A 19,412-nucleotide genomic window follows, 5' to 3' on the forward strand; every position below is an offset into this window, starting at 1 on the left:
CTACTATCCTTATGGATAATGGATAGTTTGAACAGCAGAATACTAGCCTCTTTATTATTTGTTTTTATACAGATAACAAATATATAAACCTGTGTGTGTGTGTGTGTGTGTGTGTGTGTGTGTGTGTGTGTGTGTGTGTGTGTGTGTGTGTGTGTGTGTGTGTGTGTGTGTGTGTGTGTGGAGGTAGCTGTATGCATCTGGCAATTAATCTTATATACCTGGCTTCCGGGCATGGAGCTTGAGGGGTGCGTGTACAGGGGAAGGTCTGAGTATCGAAGACTATTTCTAGATTACCTGGAAGCCCGTTGAAAGGAATGCTGCGGTTTTAGATTGGATGAAGACGGAAGGCAGAAATATCGTAGGTGAACGGTGCGTTGAGAATAAGGTTGGGGTTTGGATAGTGAGGATGCTGGGGAAGCCTGTAGAGAGCATTGTGTCCGATTACTAAACGGGGAATTTGTCTTATCAGAAAAGGTTTGATGTCAACTGATTAAATGTTTGGCCTTTGGATTTTGATTAATGCTGCTACTGTGAGAAGAACAATAGGTAGAATGTCAATACAGCGGGTGTGTCTGGGATGACTGTTGAAATGCGAAAGGCCTTAGGAGATATAGGACTGGGTTTAGTTACTGATCTGATGAAAACAGTTATATATTAGTGTGTTGTCCCAGATATCTGGCTGAAGAGTGAAATAATAAATGTGTCCAGTGAGCAACAGTAGTCGTGTCGCGGTTTTGTCCGAAGATTAAATGTAACTCGTGAAACATTATGAACCGTCTGAATGACAGACGGCGGAATGTACCAGACGCTTAGCCCGTTAGCTTATGTTTTCACCAAATTTCATGACACGATTATAGTTGCTTACTGTACAAAGGGAGGGGTGATGCCCGGGAAAGAGACATGGTACTTTTGGAATAGGTAACGAAGGTAATGGAAAGTGACCTACAAGATATGTTAAGGGAACGTGTGAATAATGATGAGATGCAGCTTGGGTTTATGCCAGGCAAAGGGACCACTGTTGCCATATTCACTCCGACAGGTTCAAGAAAAATTTACTGGAAAGACAATGGGGCAGTAAATTGTTTTTCTTGATCTGGACTAGGTCTTTGGCAGAGTCCAAAGGGAGGTGGTGAAGTAGGCAATGAGAAAACTTGGGATCGTTGAGTGACTGGTTAGAGTTATTTTGCCCATCTATATGGGTGCTCGTACCAAGATGAGAGTAAATGGAGATTGAGTGATGAGTTTCGATGGATGTTGGCGTGCATCAGAGGTTAGTCTTAGGCTCTCATTGTTTGTTATGGTGCCTGAACCTCTCTCACGTGACCACTGAAATGGGAGATGTTGTTGATGGTTTGGTGCTGAATGCAGAGATGTGGAGAGGCGGTATGGGCACAAGGAATTGAGAGTAAATGCGAATTTTAAAAAAAGTTATGATACGTAAGGATAGTAGCGGTATTGTCAAAGCAGAGGGAGAGTGGCCATGTGCAGTTTGTCACAAGGGTGTGGGAAGTAATTCTATCTTGTGCAGTAGTTGTAGTGAGTGGTTGCATGAGAGATATTGTGGCGTAGGATGGGACTGTGGGATGGTGCTGGTATCGTCTGTACAGTGTGTCGGGAAGGGACATGTGTAGGTTGTCAGACGTGAGAGGGTTGATCTTGCTGGTTGGTCTCTTGCGTGTGCGGAAGAGTTTGGTTGTTAGGGGGACGTGTCTTGCTCTGAAAGAGGGGTTAGAGTGGGCTCAGTAGCTGGCGTAGGGAGTGGTTGAACGAGGTTCGGGAGGCTCTTGCCTCTTCTAACACTGAGAGGGCTCTCCCTCTGTGCTAAAGGATCTTTGTATGCAGCATGTGTTTGGAGTGCGGTGATGAGACCTGAACGCAGAAGAAAGAGGATATTCCTGGTCTCAAGCGTGCAGACATAACAATAATTTGATGCATCTGCAGTGTGTCTTTGATTGCAAGGCCTAGGGGTGCTCGCTTCACGAATGAGAGAGTTGAGATGAAGGAAGGGATTGGTGTGTACGGGTGTTGTGATGAGAAGGGGTAGATTAAGATGGTTTGGGCATGTGGAGAGGATACAGGATGACAATTGGGCGCAGAAAGTTAGAAGTGTGAACGTCGGGGGAAGCGGTACGAGAGGCAATCTGAAAAAGACTAGGACAAAGTCATTGATTATGACCTGTGGGATCAAAGACTGATTTAGGAGGCTGCCAGAGATCAAACAGCTTGGATATCCGCCATTTGTTGACCAAAGCGGACGCATGCAAGCATGATAAAGCCTTTGTAAATAAGACGAACTTGAGCTCCACAGTGACAAAGCCACCAAAATGCCATCACCCCATCCTTCCCCCAGATAAATTTACCAAAATTGTATTCTGACCTATTCTGAAGATGATCACGATGATGAAAGAAATGACTGTGATATTGCTGATGAAAATTATGAGAGTGATGATTAAAAATGATTAAAATGTTGACGATGAATATGTTAAAAAGATGCAAATCTGATGAAAGACAGAACAAAACTTAAGTAGAGAAATGATGAAGGTGAAGAGAAAGTAGATGGTTAACACCACAGAATATGGATATGTATCAGGAAAACAAATAGGAAGAGAGAATATCTGCAGAAGCAGATAAAAGATATACAACAACACTTAAGTTATCAAACTGAAAGCACAGTATATGAATGATCCATTTCTCCTTTCCTTGCATTACTCTTCGATATTTTCCTATTTCTTCCTTCATTCTCTATTTCCCACTGTTCAATTTCATTATCCTTTCCAAATCCAACTCTCATACGTTTCTTTACACACTCTCTTCCATTTTCCCTTTCACCTCCTTAAGCCTCCTTTCAACCTTCCATTTTTCTTCCCATCATCTCTTATTCTTATCATTCCTTTCCTCTCTTCCCTCTCTCTCTCTCTCTCTCTCTCTCTCCTGCCTATGGCCTCTTTGGTCTTCCTTGAGCTCGCTATGAATTCATATTTCTCATCTCAATTTGTTGCTTTTCTTCTGTCTGTTATTCATCTACATCCTCTGAACACATTTTGTTGTTGTTGTTGTTGTTGTTGTTCTTCTTCTTCTTCTTCTTCTTCGTCTTCGTCTTCTTAGCTCTCACTCCCATACTCAGTTAAAATTGCTCAATTGCCTTCCTTCTCCACTTTCCCACCACCTCCCTATCACCATTCCAAATGATGGTTCTCTGACTCATAAACACTGCACTAAACTCCATGTCCCTCGTTAACCACCGTAACAAATCCCATCATTATGTTCTACCCAATGGCGCGCCAGTATCAACCAGGGATTTTTGGCACAGTGTTACCTGGAGAAGATGAGTGAGTTCGGTGTTTGTGAGGTGTTGTTAAGAGGATTATAACAAGAGGGTCTGGGTATACGGCAGGCGTTGTATTGCGATATGAAGAATGGTTGAAATTCCCAACAAGGTTTGCCACCTTGCTACGAAATGTTATAATACAATTGAAAAGTAATACAGACCTCTACAGTAAGCTGGCGTATGGGACTCAGGTTGGGCTGCATCCTCACCAGGTGTTCACAAAATCAATATCATGTACTTATAGATTCCAGTCAAGTGGAAAATAAAGGAATCGTGAAGATCAGTGAGTAAAAAATGAATCCTGCCTTCTTCACTTCAATAAAATCATACTATCCAAGCACCAGGTGTGCTGCCTCAGCATCCTGCTCCTGAAGTCACCTATCAGCCTGTCCCTGACCTACATGGCAAAGTTGTCAGAGAGATGGGGTCCTTGTCACTTACAATGAATTTATTATTTTCACACTACTGATGAAGGTGTATGAGTATATGCGTCAGGGAATACCCCTGAACAATATATCAGCCTGTCTTACCCTTCTTTGTCTTCTCCCACCAGTAAGCAAAGCTCCCTCGACAATATTCCATCCCCTCATGAGGGTAACCTGCAGACGGAAACTCCAGTCTGCATCTTATTCTAAACACACCCTTGCCTTCCAGATGACAGGCCACCATTGAGATCCTTTGCATAACGCGAGGCAAATAGCAGATGATAATGACAATATTTGACGAAGTGTCCAAAACATATGCAATACAACTAGAATGGAACGTTGAAATGAGAGGGAGTGTAGAAAGGAAAAGCTGAAGGTACAATAAAGAAGACAGAAAATTAAATGCAAGACAAGAGTGGAGGACATAAGAAAAGGATGGCCTATCTTGGAAACCAGGTGCAATAAATGAGGCTTTAAGGAGTTCATGTCGCAGAATCAAAGATGAACTCCGAAACGGGCCGTATGAAAGCAAATTTATAATTCGTTTAGATATATGGAAAATATGCATTATTAAAGATTTACAGACAATGTGTGTAAACAAGCAGAGCTGATGAGAGAATAGGAAGAGACAGATCCAGAAAGAGGAGGAAGGGAAAAGTTATGGAAACAGTGAATGTTTAAGAGCATTTGATCGTGCTCACTGTGGATAAGGGGATTGAATGCTAGACAACCAATAGCGTACTGCAGACAGGAGTTAGCTGGAAGACGCACATTCTCCTTACTTAACCTTTGGCCCCAAGCTCAGAAGGTTTGTAAAGAATGATTCTCTCTTCATTTCTTTTTTTTTTTTCATCTCCCTTTCTACCTCTCAGTCATCTTAATTTGAATTTCTCTTCATCTGCTTTGAAATATAGTAGGATTTTGAATTTTGTGCCATTTTCTGTTCAAAAGGAAGCTGATGTATACCATTTGCTATCTTTTGACATGCATTTCATGTAATTATCACTAGTGTCATCACTGAAATTCTGTCTTTAGTGTTACAAGTTAGCATGAATTTAATTTGCAACGCATGGTGGATTAGTCTGGTAAAATAAGAAACGGATTCTATTTGTGAATATAGGTTATATAGGAGGAAAGATATGGTTTGTAAGAGAAATTAAGTTCCCTAATGCACAGTGAGGTTGTATGGTTAGGAAGTAGACAACGTGAGTTTATTCAAGTACAGGTGCTGTGATGAGTAATGATGAAAGTTTAGAGGATGAAGTGCTTGAAAGGGTACAACAAGGAAGAAAGGTCATTGGTTCACTGAAGGCATTGATACAGATGAAAGTAAAAATGTCTCTATACAGCAGTTCTGTTGTTCTAACTCCAATGCATGGAAGTGAAGCTTGAACCTTGTTGGAAGGACACAAGCCAGGAGTGACAGCAGTGAAACTGAGTTATCTGAGAGGAGCATGTGCAGTTACATGGAGAGACAGCCATGTAAATGAGGAATTAAAGGGGTGTTGCAGTACTGATGTGGATGCGATAAAAAACGTTGCAAGAAATACTGACATGATTTGGCCATATGTAGAGGAATGGGAATAAGAAAATGACTAGAAGGGTGTGTATAAGTATGGTGGAGGAGGAGAAGTAGAGACCATGTATGAGATGGAGGAGTGGAGTGGAGAGATATATAAGAGAGGTGTGCGCTGGAAGGAGGGGACAGAAATGGTAGAGAACAGGGCGACATGAAGGCGATTCATTTGTGGCCACTCCTCACGGGGGTAATGAGTCTGACTATGGAGATTGGTAGACATATGATTGGGGTATACAGAGATCCATATTTCATTTTTTTTTTTTTCCGTTCTTTTTGTAAGTCAGCAGTTCATATTATTCTCCATGCTATTACTGCAGAGCATTTAAGTAGCGTCTCGACGTATGCGTACAATGGTGGAAAGGCAAGAACTTGTCCTAATATACTTTACCTTTCTGTATATATTTAAAACCTGTATTTGTTTTCATATTATACTGTAATCATCTGACATTGCATCTCACTAATTGTTTCTTATATATATATATATATATATATATATATATATATATATATATATATATATATATATATATATATATATATATATATATACTTTTAAATCATATTTTCTCCAAACATTTATATCACATCCACACTCCGCCTGAAAAATATTGTTTTCATTATTTTTCCCTTGGTCTTTTCTCGTTTTCCTTGCCTATTCTACGTTAGTTTATTTCAGTTCGGCGTTTCCTCCAAATTCATTGTCGAGGTACCGTATCTACTGGTCTGTCTCTCCTATTTAATATTTTTGTATTTAGATAAGTCCTCGCTCTTTTTTTCTCTTTTGCCCTTTCCTTTGTTCCTGTTTGTCTGTCCTTCATCACGTATTTTTAATCTCAAGTGTTATCTGTATCTTCCTTTTTATTCGTCAATTCCTGTTTATTTATGTTGCTCTTACATTTTCCTTTCGTTTCTCTTCTTATCCATAGTCTTTATTTTTTTTTTCCGTTATTTCAGTTTTCATTTTATTCCAGACTCTCTCTCTCTCTCTCTCTCTCTGTTTCGAATTCGCTAATTATATCAAACTTGCCTCCTTCCAGATAATTGTTTCTTGTATCTTTCTCTCCTTGCGAAAATCTGCCGCCTTGGTCGTGTTTTATATTTCAGTGTTCTTTCCCTTTCACATTCAGCTACTGCTTTCGTCATATAATCATGCCTCTTATCCTTTGTGACTGTTTCGTTAAGCATTCTTCCACTCCCTCTCACCCACCATTCCGTTCTAAAAAATCTTGTTCTTAGAGGCATATTCCATGCTGTAAATGCTTCATTTCATTATAGTAAATTTCCGAAAGACACTCTAGTTCGTAGTTTAGTTATCATTATCCCTAAATTGACAGGCTACTGAAGAAAAATAAATCAATAAAAATTCTGTGAAAGTTTCGTGTTTTTTGAGAGGACTGAAAGGCAATATAAGCCGTGGCCGTTCTTACTTGACCTTTTCCAGCAGGCTTTCTTGGATGACTCTGATCCTCGTTGGTCAGAGGTGCATTTGGTGTTTGCAGAAAAGGCTCCATCGTCGCAGGTTACTATGTTTAAGCCTTTAACCACTTTGATATTATACATACTTTGTTCGTGCAGTCACTACACACTTGATTACCTTAATAGATCCCTCTTATTAGAAGAAGTGATAAGGTTATATATGACTTGTTTAAACGAAAACCACCTCCTAAGCTGATCAAAATTGTTTATTCCCAGAAAGATTTAAAAATAATAATAATAACGATTCCAGGTCGAAAGGATCATTTCATTGACCTGTTACTGAATTTAGCAATTTCTCCCAGTCTCTCCACAAACCTAACAATTTTTTTTTGTTGCTTTTTTACACGATATTCACTTTAAACTTTCATATTCCAGAAGATATGTTTTCATTTCTCATTTGACTACGGTCCACTGGATAAAGCAAAACGTAATAAGAGCATTCCACCTACATTTCATCGATCACATCTCTCCTCTTGTATACTTTCATTTTCACTTCCTTTGCAATCTTCCTCTCCACTCTTCTTCCTGTTTTTCTCCTACCCTTCCTGTCCTCCCTGCTTTCCTTATTTTCCGGCAGCCCGCTGACCATTTCACTCCATAATTCTCCCTCCATCCTTTGTTTCCTTCTATCATTTCCATTCTCTCTCTCTCTCTCTCTCTCTCTCTCTCTCTCTCTCTCTCTCTCTCTCTCTCCTGCCTTTCCGTTTTCCTCCTCTATTTTCTTGTCTGTTACCTCCCCTTACTCTCAGTCCACTTCCTGAAGCAGTAATCACAGCTCAGTCAAGCCACGTCACACCACCATCTGTCTCACACACTCCTTCCATTACCGCCCTCTCACCCTCTGGCACCGGGTTATGTTCAGCCGTTAAGACTGGTTCCTGAGTGTGCTGCAGCCGAAAGATCGTCACTCTACGAAGGAGAGAAGAAATAATAATAATAATAATAATAATAATAATAATAATAATAATAAAGACGGGAAGTAGGGAAGCTGGAGAAATGTCGGAGGGCTGGAGGAATGAAGAAGGAATTCTGACAAAAAACAGGATGATGGAGAGATGGAGAATAAAACAGAATGTCAAAATGAAGAATGTAAGAGTACTAGAAAATAATGAAGGACTTGCGCAAGATCAAGAGAGATGCAGGAAATTACGATAACTGGATGAATGACAGCGCTGGAGGAATGACGTAGGACTGGTGGACGAATTGTGAGGTGTAGGAAAATGAGATTTGAAGGAATAAGAATTAGAAGAATGATAGGGAAACACAGAAGGAGAAAAAAATAAAAATGATGCAACTAAGGAATTCGGGTTACTTGTAAGGGAAATGCCAAAGAAAAGAACGTGAAAAAATGAGGGTGGTAATTACCTACATACAGTATATAATGATAAAGCTTCGGTAAATAGACTCAGAAGGTAAAAAGCAAGGGAGTGAAGAAACCGCAGAGATAAATATGAAAGGAAATTACAGCAGAGGGGATGACTGTAGGTACGTCATAAGGACAAACTAATGCACTGATGAAATAAATACACTGGGCAATACAATGCCTGCAATTTTTTGACACACTTCATCAATAATTGTCCGAAGGTCTCGTAGTACGCATGTTAAAATATTCTCCCTTTTTTTTTATTTCTTTGCTCTAACCACAGTTTCCATTTTCCCATCATTCTAGTTTATGTTTTGTTATCTTTTCTCGCTGTCACATTCTTCTTCAGCTAATGTCTTTCCATATACATCGCCTCATTTTCCTCTGTGCCTCGCTTTCAGATCTCCCATTTTTAATTCCGCATCGCAAGGGCATATGGAGTTGAATTTATATCAGTTTGGAAGCCCCTCTTTAAAAAAATGTCCGATAGGCCTGTATTCCGTTCTCTCATCTGGAATAAAATTTATTAGCTAAAAAAAAAAACGTCACGAAGTAACAAATAAATTATATATAAAGGACAATCTCGTCGTAAACAGGTTTAAATACCTTATTTATGCACTTACCATTAACAAGAATCCAGTGAAAAATTTGCATAAAAAATATACTGGTAGTAAGAAGAAAAAGTATGGTTTGCATTCATTTTTAGTAGAAATAAACAAGCAAATAAATAAACATTACATAGATAGATGTATATATATATATATATATATATATATATATATATATATATATATATATATATATATATATATATATATATATATATATATTTATATATATATATATATATATATATATATATATATATATATATATATATATATATACAGTGGGCTTGCATAGTGCGCAAGAGATTGGGCGGTGCTCGAGCTCGCGCACTGGGAATTCGCGTACTAGGAATACATAATCGTATGGGAATAATTACATATGGGAGGTACCCCCTCATACCTGGACATTTTTTGGCCCTTAGAGACATAATAAAGGTCATATGTTTCAGACAATGTACTAAAGCTATAGCTACAATAACAAAATTATGGGTAGTCACCTTAACAACAGTAGACAACAGGCCTAATAACCTTAAATAACAGGGGTTCCGAGGCGTGGCAACACTTACAGCACCGCACTCCCCACCGCACCTCCCACCGCACCAACACTTCCCTCCACAGACTCCTCTTGATCACCTTCCCCAGGAGCATCCAAGTCACTCACTTCGGCCATAAACCCTTCAAAGTCCAATGCTGACAATTCTGACATTGCATCCTCTTCATCCTCAACAGGATCAGGAGCAGACGATGTCGATGGTTCCGCTATTTCACCAACTTGAGCCCGCTGTGTGTAGCTTGTTATGAGCGTCTGTTTTCTCCTGTTTATTTCTTCCCTGTGCCTGTCTGTGTAGAAACGGAAGAGTTTGTCGATACCAACCAGAAGTTCCTCCGTTCTTAGGTTGCTCACTTCCTGTGCCTTCACCTCTTCCTTGAGCTTATCCACGGCAGCAAGGATCTTGCTAATGTTTGACATACACAGCTCAGTCCTGCCTTCCATCACACTAGGCTGCTCAACTTGACTCTGTCTGGCGTCGGGCTCTGCGTCAGCCTCGTCTATCCGTTGCAACACTTCCTCGGGAGGCTGTTCCTCAGTAGCAGTGTGCACTTCTTGTATGTCCGCCAATGTAACGTCCTCGAAACCTGGTACAGCTTGTGCTGCTGTCAATGTTGGTGCCTCAGCATCGGCCAGTGGTTGAATGGCCGTCTCCTGGGTGATGCACAGGTGAGGCACGAGCATTCGCCACGCATGGTTCACCGTTGCGGGTGTAATCTGGTGCCAGGCTTGAAGGAGAAATTCAACTGTGTCCTTCACCGTAAAGTTACGCCAAAATGCCTTAACAGTCATGGCATCTGTGGTAGGTCGGGATAGAGGTGCTGGTGGAGATGGAACGGGAGCAGATGCCTCATCAAGGTCTTCGTCGTGATCTTCTTGTAGGGCATGAAGCTCCTCTTGTGTGTCGGTCTTCCTGCGTAGGTAGTCGTACACTTCCTTATGGTAGAAATGCTTCACTGTGGCAATTAGTTCTTGATCGAGTGGCTGCGTTAGTGACGTTGTGCGGGGCGGCAGAAACACAACACGACAATCCTTGTGAAGATCTTCCAGGTATGGAGGGTGACGGTGCGTTATCAAGCACAAGGAGCATCTTAAATGGAATGCCCAGTTCCCGACACTTGGCTCTCACATCAGGGACACACCGCCTCGTTAACCAGTCTGCCATAATGTTCCCGGTCACCCAACCATTTACGGACTTACACCAATACACGCCACTTGCATCCATGTTCGTGAGGTTTTTGTAGCACCTTGGATGTGAAGCTGTGCGTACAACAACTGGCCTCATCTTGTGGCTCTCAGACAGGTTTACAGCGAACATTACCGTCATCTTACACTTCTGGAGCTTGCGACCAGGGGCTTGTTTCTGTCTTTTAGCAATGTAAGTTGATTTTGGCATGGCCTTGTAATATAAGGACGTTTCATTGATGTTGTAGATCTGGTCCTTGGTGTAGTGTCCCTCTTCAATAATTGTTTTAAATATTGCAGGATAGTATCTCGTGGCCAGCTCATCGGCAGAGGCATGTTCACCAGACAATTTCACGTAACGGAGTTCCTTGTGCTTGAGAAAACGGTCCAGCCATCCAACCGATACCCTGAACGGTTTTTCCACTTTTAACCTTCGAGATGCAGCCTTGTAATAGAGCTGGGCTTGGTTCCAAATAAATCTTCCATTGAGTGGAACACCTTCCTTTTCTTTCCGCATTATGAAGGTGGCAAGATAGCGCTCCATTAATATCATAGCACGATTTCCCACCCGTGAACGGCCGTCTAGGTCAGAGGCACCGTACGTCTTGACTACAGCCTTTATGGCTTCATGGTTCTTCCATACAGTTCTCACTGTAGATTCAGCCAGTCCCAGGGTTCTCCCGATAGCCGTGTTTCCTTGACCCTTCTTCATATTAATTATCTTTAACTTGGTGGCGTGCATCAGAAGTTTCTTTACTCTTGGGGTTGGAGCCATGGTGCAGCAAAGTACAGGCAGCACAAAAACACCACACGTTATACACGACAGGTTAGCTGTAGAGAGCGGATCCGCACAGTGCACGAGCCGAGACTGTTATGGCGCGCCCGCTCCCTTGTACTCCAAGCTGCGCAGTAGAATGCCCGGGAATTTCTGGCATCAACATGACCACACGTGACACGCTTTGTAAGGGGTGGTCGCGCACTAGTAGAAAATGGCATTTTTGAGCCACTCCTTGCCTCTGCCCCGCGTTCTGTGCGGTAAACTCACGCATTAAAGGGTTTTTGGTTATGATTTTTGGTCACTCGTGCACAAGGCGAATCGCGCACTGCGGTGACGCGCACTGTGCGAGCCCACTGTATATATATATATATATATATATATATATATATACCGGTATATACACGTAGATATACAAAGATATCGATATACAGAGAGAGAGAGAGAGAGAGAGAGAGAGAGAGAGATTTTACCTACCCATATACCTAAGTTTTCCTTTTTCAATCCTTCATTTTCCTTTCCTAGGCGGTAGAGATGGCGAGCAACATCCACTCACTTGATGTAGTGCTACAAACTTCTTCCTTCACCTTTATCATTCTTTTTCTGTTTCTGCCCTCCTTTCTTTCTATTTCTACCATCGTTCTTGGCACTTTTATTACACTTCTTTTCTTTTTACTTAGCTGTACACTGAGTGACAAGACTAATGGTTTCCTCTATGCCAGGAAACTATTTACAGCGCTGGGTGGTAATCATATAACTAACCCATACGTGTTCCCTACGTGTCAAAAGTGGGTTGATACAGGGTTAGTGACCCTCCTCGTAAAACAAGGAACTCAAAGACAAACGGCCACAAGTTACTGTATTATGACGTCTGGCTGTAGATAGATAGAAGGAATATCAAACACTACTTTTTTCAAAGTTGTCCTTCTACATGTGATTTTATTTAACGATTCTGTGTTTCTCGCATAAATTATATTTAAAGCATATATGGAGGCGTGCATGAAAAAGTTTGAAAGGAATGAGAGTGTTTTTGATTGGAGATATGAATGAAAAATAGGGATGTGAAGGTGGATGGAGTAGTTGGAGAGTGGGGTGTGCCAGCAGAAATGGACGAGAATGGCAGTGTTCTAATGGACATTTGTGCAGCTAGGATATGGCTGCAAGTAGGAGAGATGTGAGAAGAGAGGAAGAAATCAGTAGGATGAAAGTCACGGAAGCAATGAAGAAAGTCGTAATGGGGAAAGCCCCCCAAATTGATGAAGTTTGTGGTGAAATGCTGAAGCATGGTGGAGAGATTGTAGTAGAATGGATGTGGAAGATGTGCAGATTGGCCCGGGAGGAAGGTAAAGTCTCGGAGGACTGGAAGTCAGGTATAATTTTTCCCCTGTACGAAGGAAAAGGGGGAAAAGAAGTGTATGGTATTCACAGGAGCATTTGTCTCCTTGGTGTAATAGAAAAAGTATATGGCAGAATACTTACTGATAAAGTTAGGGAAATAACAGAGGAATTACATAGAGAAGAAAAAGGAGGTTTTAAGAAGCCAAGAGGTTGCGTAGATCAGATATTCATTCTTAGGACTTTAGTGGAAAAGTTTCTAAAGAAGGGAAAGAAGTTGTATGCACCCTTCATGGATTTGGAGAAAGCATATGACAGGGTGGATAGACAAGGATTGTGGAAATTATTTAAAACATATGAAGTAAATTGGAAGTTGCTGAATGCCGTGCTAAAGTTGTAGTGCGTGTGGATAGTGAACTGAGTGAATTTTTCTATTTGAAAGTTGGATTGAAAGATGTCATGTCTCCATGGTTGTTCAATCTGCATATGGATGGTGTTATAAGTGATACAAGGTAGTTCAGTGAAAGCTGAATCGGGCCGAGTGAGAGAAAGTAGTGTGTGGAAACTCCCTGTACTGTTGTCTGCAGATGATACTATGTTGTTCATTGAAGATGAGGGGGAGCTGCAACGCTTGGTGAATAAGTTTGGGAGGGTGTGTAAGAAACGAAATCTAAAGGTGAATGTACGGAAGAGTAAAGTTATGGTCTTCGAGAGAAATGAAGCCACTGAATGTACAATGAGGTTGGATGAGATGGAAATGAAAAGGTTAGTGCGTTTAAGTACTTTGGTAGCGTGATGAGTAAGGATGGAACTTTTGAGGGTGAAGTGCTTGAAAAAGTACAAGGAAGAAAGGTTGCTGGTTCTTTGAATGCAGTGATAAGAGACAGGGACGTGAGCATGGAAGTGAAAAAGTTACTGCATGACAGAACTGTGATACCAACTCTAATGTATGGAAGTGAAGCTTGGACGTTGCTGGAGAGACACAATTCAAGAGTATGAGCAGTGGAAATGAGTTCTTTGAGAGGAACATGTGGAGTCAAATCGAGAGACAGACTAACAAATGAGGAAGCGATGGCACCTTGTGGTGTGGATGTGGATGTGTTACGAAGTGTTAGGAGAAACACACTGAGGTGGTTTGGCCATGTGGGGAGGATGGAGAGCGAGAAACATAAGAGGAAAGTGTATGTGAGTGAGGTGGAGTGGGAGAGAGGGAGGGGGAGGCCATGGATGAGATGGAAGGATGGAGTGGGAAGGTATATGAGAGAGGGGAGTGTGAGATGGGACCAGGGCAGTGACATGGTGGGAGACAGGGCGACGTGGAGGCAATTTGTTTGTGGCCACCCCTAACGGGATTGAGGCGTCTGGCAATAGATAGATAGATAGAAATTCTATTTTTGCCTTTTCCATATTTTTTCCCCTTGATATCAGTTACTATTTCCTTTCCTTTCTCGTTTTCCTTGTCTTCATTTATGTGTCATATTAATATCTCTTAGCCACCCACTTTTACCATTTATATGTGTGCTTTTTTGGCCACCTCCATGCTGCCTTTATTGTTAGTCGTGGTTTCTTTCTAGTAGTCCTGTATTCTTGTTTAAATGTGGCGGGCACTTCTATTCTTCAGAAGTAACCAATTCCGACCAAGCCTGGACACAATGACCACCCTATGACCTAGTTGTATCTGCAAGGTTTTAGTGGGTAGACAACTAATCGTTGCCTAGTAATTGCCTAAAACCGCTTTTTCTTACTTTTCACGTTTCGAGTTGTAAAAGCATTACTAATTTGCGTAGAAAACTCTGGTTTCTGTAGACGTAATCTTGAGGTCATTCGCTATCGGTAGTGTTTTATCCATTATTCTTATGTCTCCTCTAGTTTTCGAGTGGCAACCCTGAGAAGATTGGTTTCAGCATCCCTAGCAGTCTTGTTTAATTGTGACAGGCACTTCTATCTATCTATCTATCTATATACCTAGGCTGCTTTCCCCCCAAAAATGGAGGGTAGCCGAGACAGGACGACACACTCCCAATTTACTCATCCACACACACACACACACACACACACACACACACACACACACACACACACACACACACACACACACACACACACACACACACACACACATTTACTCGTACTTAGCCCCAAGGGAAGAAGGGACAGATCCTCACCGTACCACACCACACGAGGGTCAACTGCACAATGCAGTCAGTGACATCCACAGCAGAACCCGACAGCAGAGTTGGTTTACCTCTGCCATAGCACAATGGACCCTCCCCTTATTCACACCTGACCTTATCAGCTGATCAGACCAAAAGCAGGAGAATATCCCCTCGGGACCGCGTCACCATTTACTCATTCACAATTTCTCTCCAGTCATCCTTATCACGTGCAGCCACTCTTCCTTGCTCTACAGACATCCCTGTCACATCTAACACTCTCTTTACACAGTCCATCCAACCTACTCGTGGTCTTCCTTTCAGCCTTACACCTCTCACATCTGATCCAGTTATCATTTTCACGAATTGCTCTTCATCCATTATCTCCATATGCCCAAACCATCACAACATTTTCTCTTCAACTCGTTCAGCCATCTCCTGCATAACTCCAGTTCTCCTTCACAATTCATCATTTCTCTCTCGATCCATACTCGTCACTCCACATTGATTCCTCAGACACCTCATCTCCATTACATTCAAACTCTTCCTCTCTGCTACACCCATACTCCATGTTTCTGCCCAATATACTGCAGTTGGAACCACTACACTCTCATACAGCCTTCTCTCTATATCCATTCTGAGCAAATGACTTCTAAACACTTTTTTTATTTCTCCCAGCACCTCTCCTGTTTCACTGATTCTAAACTTAACCACTACATCTATTCTTCTATCAACAGCAACTTGTGACTGTAAATACTTAAAACACTCTACATCCTCAAGTAACTCATCATTCAGAACTACGTTCTTCCTCCTACCATCTCTCAACCTTGTACACTTCATCATTTTACTCTTAGTCTCATTTATTCCCAATTGCCTCCTTTCACACACCCTTCCAAAGTCCTCTGCCAACTGTTCCAATCTCTCCTCTGAATAGCTACCAGTGCAGTATCATCCACAGACAGCAGCTGACTCAGTTTCCACTCTCTACCATCAACTTTCACCAGACTCAAATCTCCACCTAACACTCTCTCACTCACTTCCCTTACAACACCATCTACATAAATATTAAACAACCAAGGTGACATCACACATCCCTACTGCAGCCCAACTCTCACGGGAAACCAATCACTCACAGTATTTCCCACTCCTACACATGCTCTGCTATTTACATAAAAACTTTTCACTCCTTTTAACAACCAACCATCTAGTCCATACACTCTCAAAACAGTCCACAAAGCCTCCCTATCAGTTCTACCATACTCTCTCTAAATCCATGAAAGCCCAAAATACATCGTTACCTTTTGCTAAATATTTTTCCCACACCCGTCTCAGAGCAAACACCTGATCCATGCATCCCCTTCCTCTCCTAAACCCACATTGCTCATCGCCAATCACTCTTTCTGTACCCTCTCTAACTCTCTTTATCAAAACTCTACCATACACCTTACCTACAAAACTTAACAAACTTATACCCCTAAAACTAGTATGTTCATAATTGTCACTCTTACCTTTATACAATAGAACCACACACGCTCTTGCTCAGTCCATTGGCACCAGACCGCTCACAAAACACACATCCAGCAGTCTTACTATCCACTCAATAATATTCGCTTCACCACCTTTGTGACATTCAACAGCATACCCATCCATATCTGCACCTGTCCCTGCTTTCATCTCCTTACTACCTCAGCATTTCCTCCATCATGATCAAAGAATCATTCATGTCTCTCAAAACATTAATTCCTTACACCCTTCCATCTGCCACAATTTCAGCCCCCCTTTCCTCCTGTACATTTAACAATCTTTCAAAATACTCTGCCCATCTCTTGATATAACATCTATCTTAGTTAACTTCCTTCCATCCTCTGCTTTTACTTGCTTTTCCTTCTAAGACTATCTCCCTCACACCATCTTCACCTCCTTCCAAAACATTTTCTTATTCTCTTGAAAATTCTCAGTTAACCACCTACCCCACACCTCATCTGCTGCCACTTTAGCATCACACACAGCCCTTTTTGCCTTATTCCTCTTTTCCTTAACCCGCCCCGTCCCGTCGACGTATGGGTACGTTGCAACGATTTGCATTTGCCAGTCCTGGCGACGTACCAGTACGTCGTGCAATTGCAATGTGCATAATTTCGACAATTTTCAAATTTCGCGCTTGATTTGCTGTACGTACCCTCGCCTGACCTTCCCCTACCTGCCACCAGACGGGAACACTCGGCGACCCCGCGTGACCCGCACTAGCCCGCCACTCGTCCACTCACCTGGTAGCCACGGTCCTGCTCAGACATGGCTAAGAGAGGTCTCTCAGACAGCGAGATTCAAGTCGCCCTGGACACCTTTACCGGCAACAGTGATTCCCCACTGGACGACGAGGAGATGGACAAAGATTATGTGCAGCCAGAGGAGGAAGAAACCACCAGCAGTGACGAGGAAGTTCCGTCACCCAGGAAGCGGCAGTACGTGACTTACCGTGCTGCTAGAGAGGGGCAGGAGGCAAAGAAGGCACGTGGTATATCCTATCCCTATCCCCAGCGTGATTTGGAAGCAGAATTCGAGGTCGAGGACGAGGACGAGGACGGAGCCGTGGGACGTGCTGCCACGTGGTATGGACGGGAGGTCATTACACATCGTGGACCAGAGCCACACCACGTCGTATGAGCAGGTATGGGCCTAGCATTCTGTTTGGGGAGCTAGGAAGTCAAGTGGAGGGAGTGGGGAGTGAAACGGAAAGTCCAGGGATTAGGGAAAGTGAGAGTGACGTGAGTGAGTCATTGCTCTCCCTACGTAGTGTGAGGCGGCAGAGTGGATCACGTGGGCCAGTGCGGGTGCGTTCCTTATCACGTGGGGTTGTGAGGGAGGGGGAAGGTGGGGAGGAACCACTCCAAAGCACGTCTTATGCTCCCCAATATCCCCTAACACGTGGTCGAGCTAGGTTGTGTGAGAGAGCATGTGGTATGGTAATGGAAGGGGAAGGTGGGGAGGAACCACTCCCCAGCACGTCTTCTGCTCCCCAATATTCTACTATTTCATCCCCACAGCCCCCTAATGTTCCTCAAGGCCGTAAGGGTAAGGGAAAGGGAAAGGGTAAAGGCAGAGGGAAGAGGAGTGACAGTGGGGAAGCCCTCCATACTCCTTCTCCCCCACCTCCCCAACCAGGATCTCCTCCCCACCCAGACAAAGGCGGTGATGGGGCTGATGGGGACGAGGGATTTGTGTCGTGGGATTGGGAGGATGGGCGTGATTTTTCTCCCCTCATTCACCCTTTCACTGAGCAAGGGCGATCTGGCTGCATTGCACCAGGTATTCACAGTAATTCCACCAGGTTGGATTTTTTCCACCTGTTTTTCAGTGAGGCATTCGTGGAGGAGATCGTTTACCAAACAAACCTGTTTGCAAGCGCCCAGCGCCTAGAAAGTGAAAGATTGGGAACAAGGAGTAGGCATTCTATGATCTATGATTACCCTGTCTCCCTTCCAGAAATGTTCTTATTTTTTGCCCTGGTCCTTTTGATGGGTATTATAAGAAAGAATAGAATTCCTGCTTACTGGACTAGGGAGCCTGTTATGTTTACCCCCATATTTGGTCAAGTGATGAGCCGTAATCGGTTTCAACAAATTCTAAGTCGCCTCCATTTTTATGATGCTAATGACCCTGCAAATACAAACAACACGGACAAAATGAGGCGAATTAGGCTGGTCTTTGATCACCTCAGGCAAACCTTTCGTTCCTCATTCTATCCCTATAGAGATCTCGTCATAGACGAGAGTCTCTTGTTGTGGAGAGGCAATATTTCATTCAGACAGTATATACCCAGCAAAAGGCACCGTTTTGGGTTCAAGATCTTTGTTATGTGTGACTGTAGGACTGGATACGTGCAAGACATAGTCTTGTACACCGGTGCACAGACAGACATAATAGAAGATTGAAGTATTGGACTGTCGGGAGCAGTGGTAAAGACGATGATACAAGACTACCTTCATCGCGGTCACGTTCTCTACCTCGACAACTGGTACACTAGCCCTCTTCTCGCTCGTTATCTTCACACACATGAAACGGGAGTCTGTGGAACTGTAAAGGTGAACCGGCGTCACATGGCTAAGGTAGGGCGGAAACTTGCAAGGAATGAGGTTGTCTTCTTCAAAGCCAACAACATCCTTGCAACAATGTGGAACCACAACAGAGAAGTAAGCCTCTTGTCCACGGTTCACCGCCCCTTGATGCACCGTACTGATTCTGTAGATTACCGTAGCGAGAGCAGGAGTCGTGTTTGGAAACCTGAGTGTGTTATGGATTACAATATAAACATGCGCCTCGTGGACCAGTCAGACTCCATGATATCGACGGTAGAGTGTGCCAGGACAACGATGAAGTGGTATAAAAAACTGTTCTTTCACTTACTAGATATCACTGCTCTGAATTGCCACCACCTTCACGCCATGACCTCAGGAGTTCAGGAAACATTTGAACGGTTTGTGAGGGAGCTCACAAGAGAAATCTTTGCAAAGCATGCTGTTGAAAGGCCCCAACATCGCACCCGCACTGCCCCTATTGCCCAAACTCCCCAGAGAATATCCGGCCGCCATTTCCCCACTCCTATCCCTCCCCAGCCCAACAGACCTAGGCCCCAAC

The sequence above is a fragment of the Coenobita brevimanus genome, chromosome 72 (genome assembly GCF_032717465.1).
Source record: "Coenobita brevimanus isolate Jiangsu-jjx chromosome 72, ASM3271746v2, whole genome shotgun sequence".
Lineage (NCBI taxonomy): Eukaryota > Metazoa > Arthropoda > Malacostraca > Decapoda > Coenobitidae > Coenobita > Coenobita brevimanus.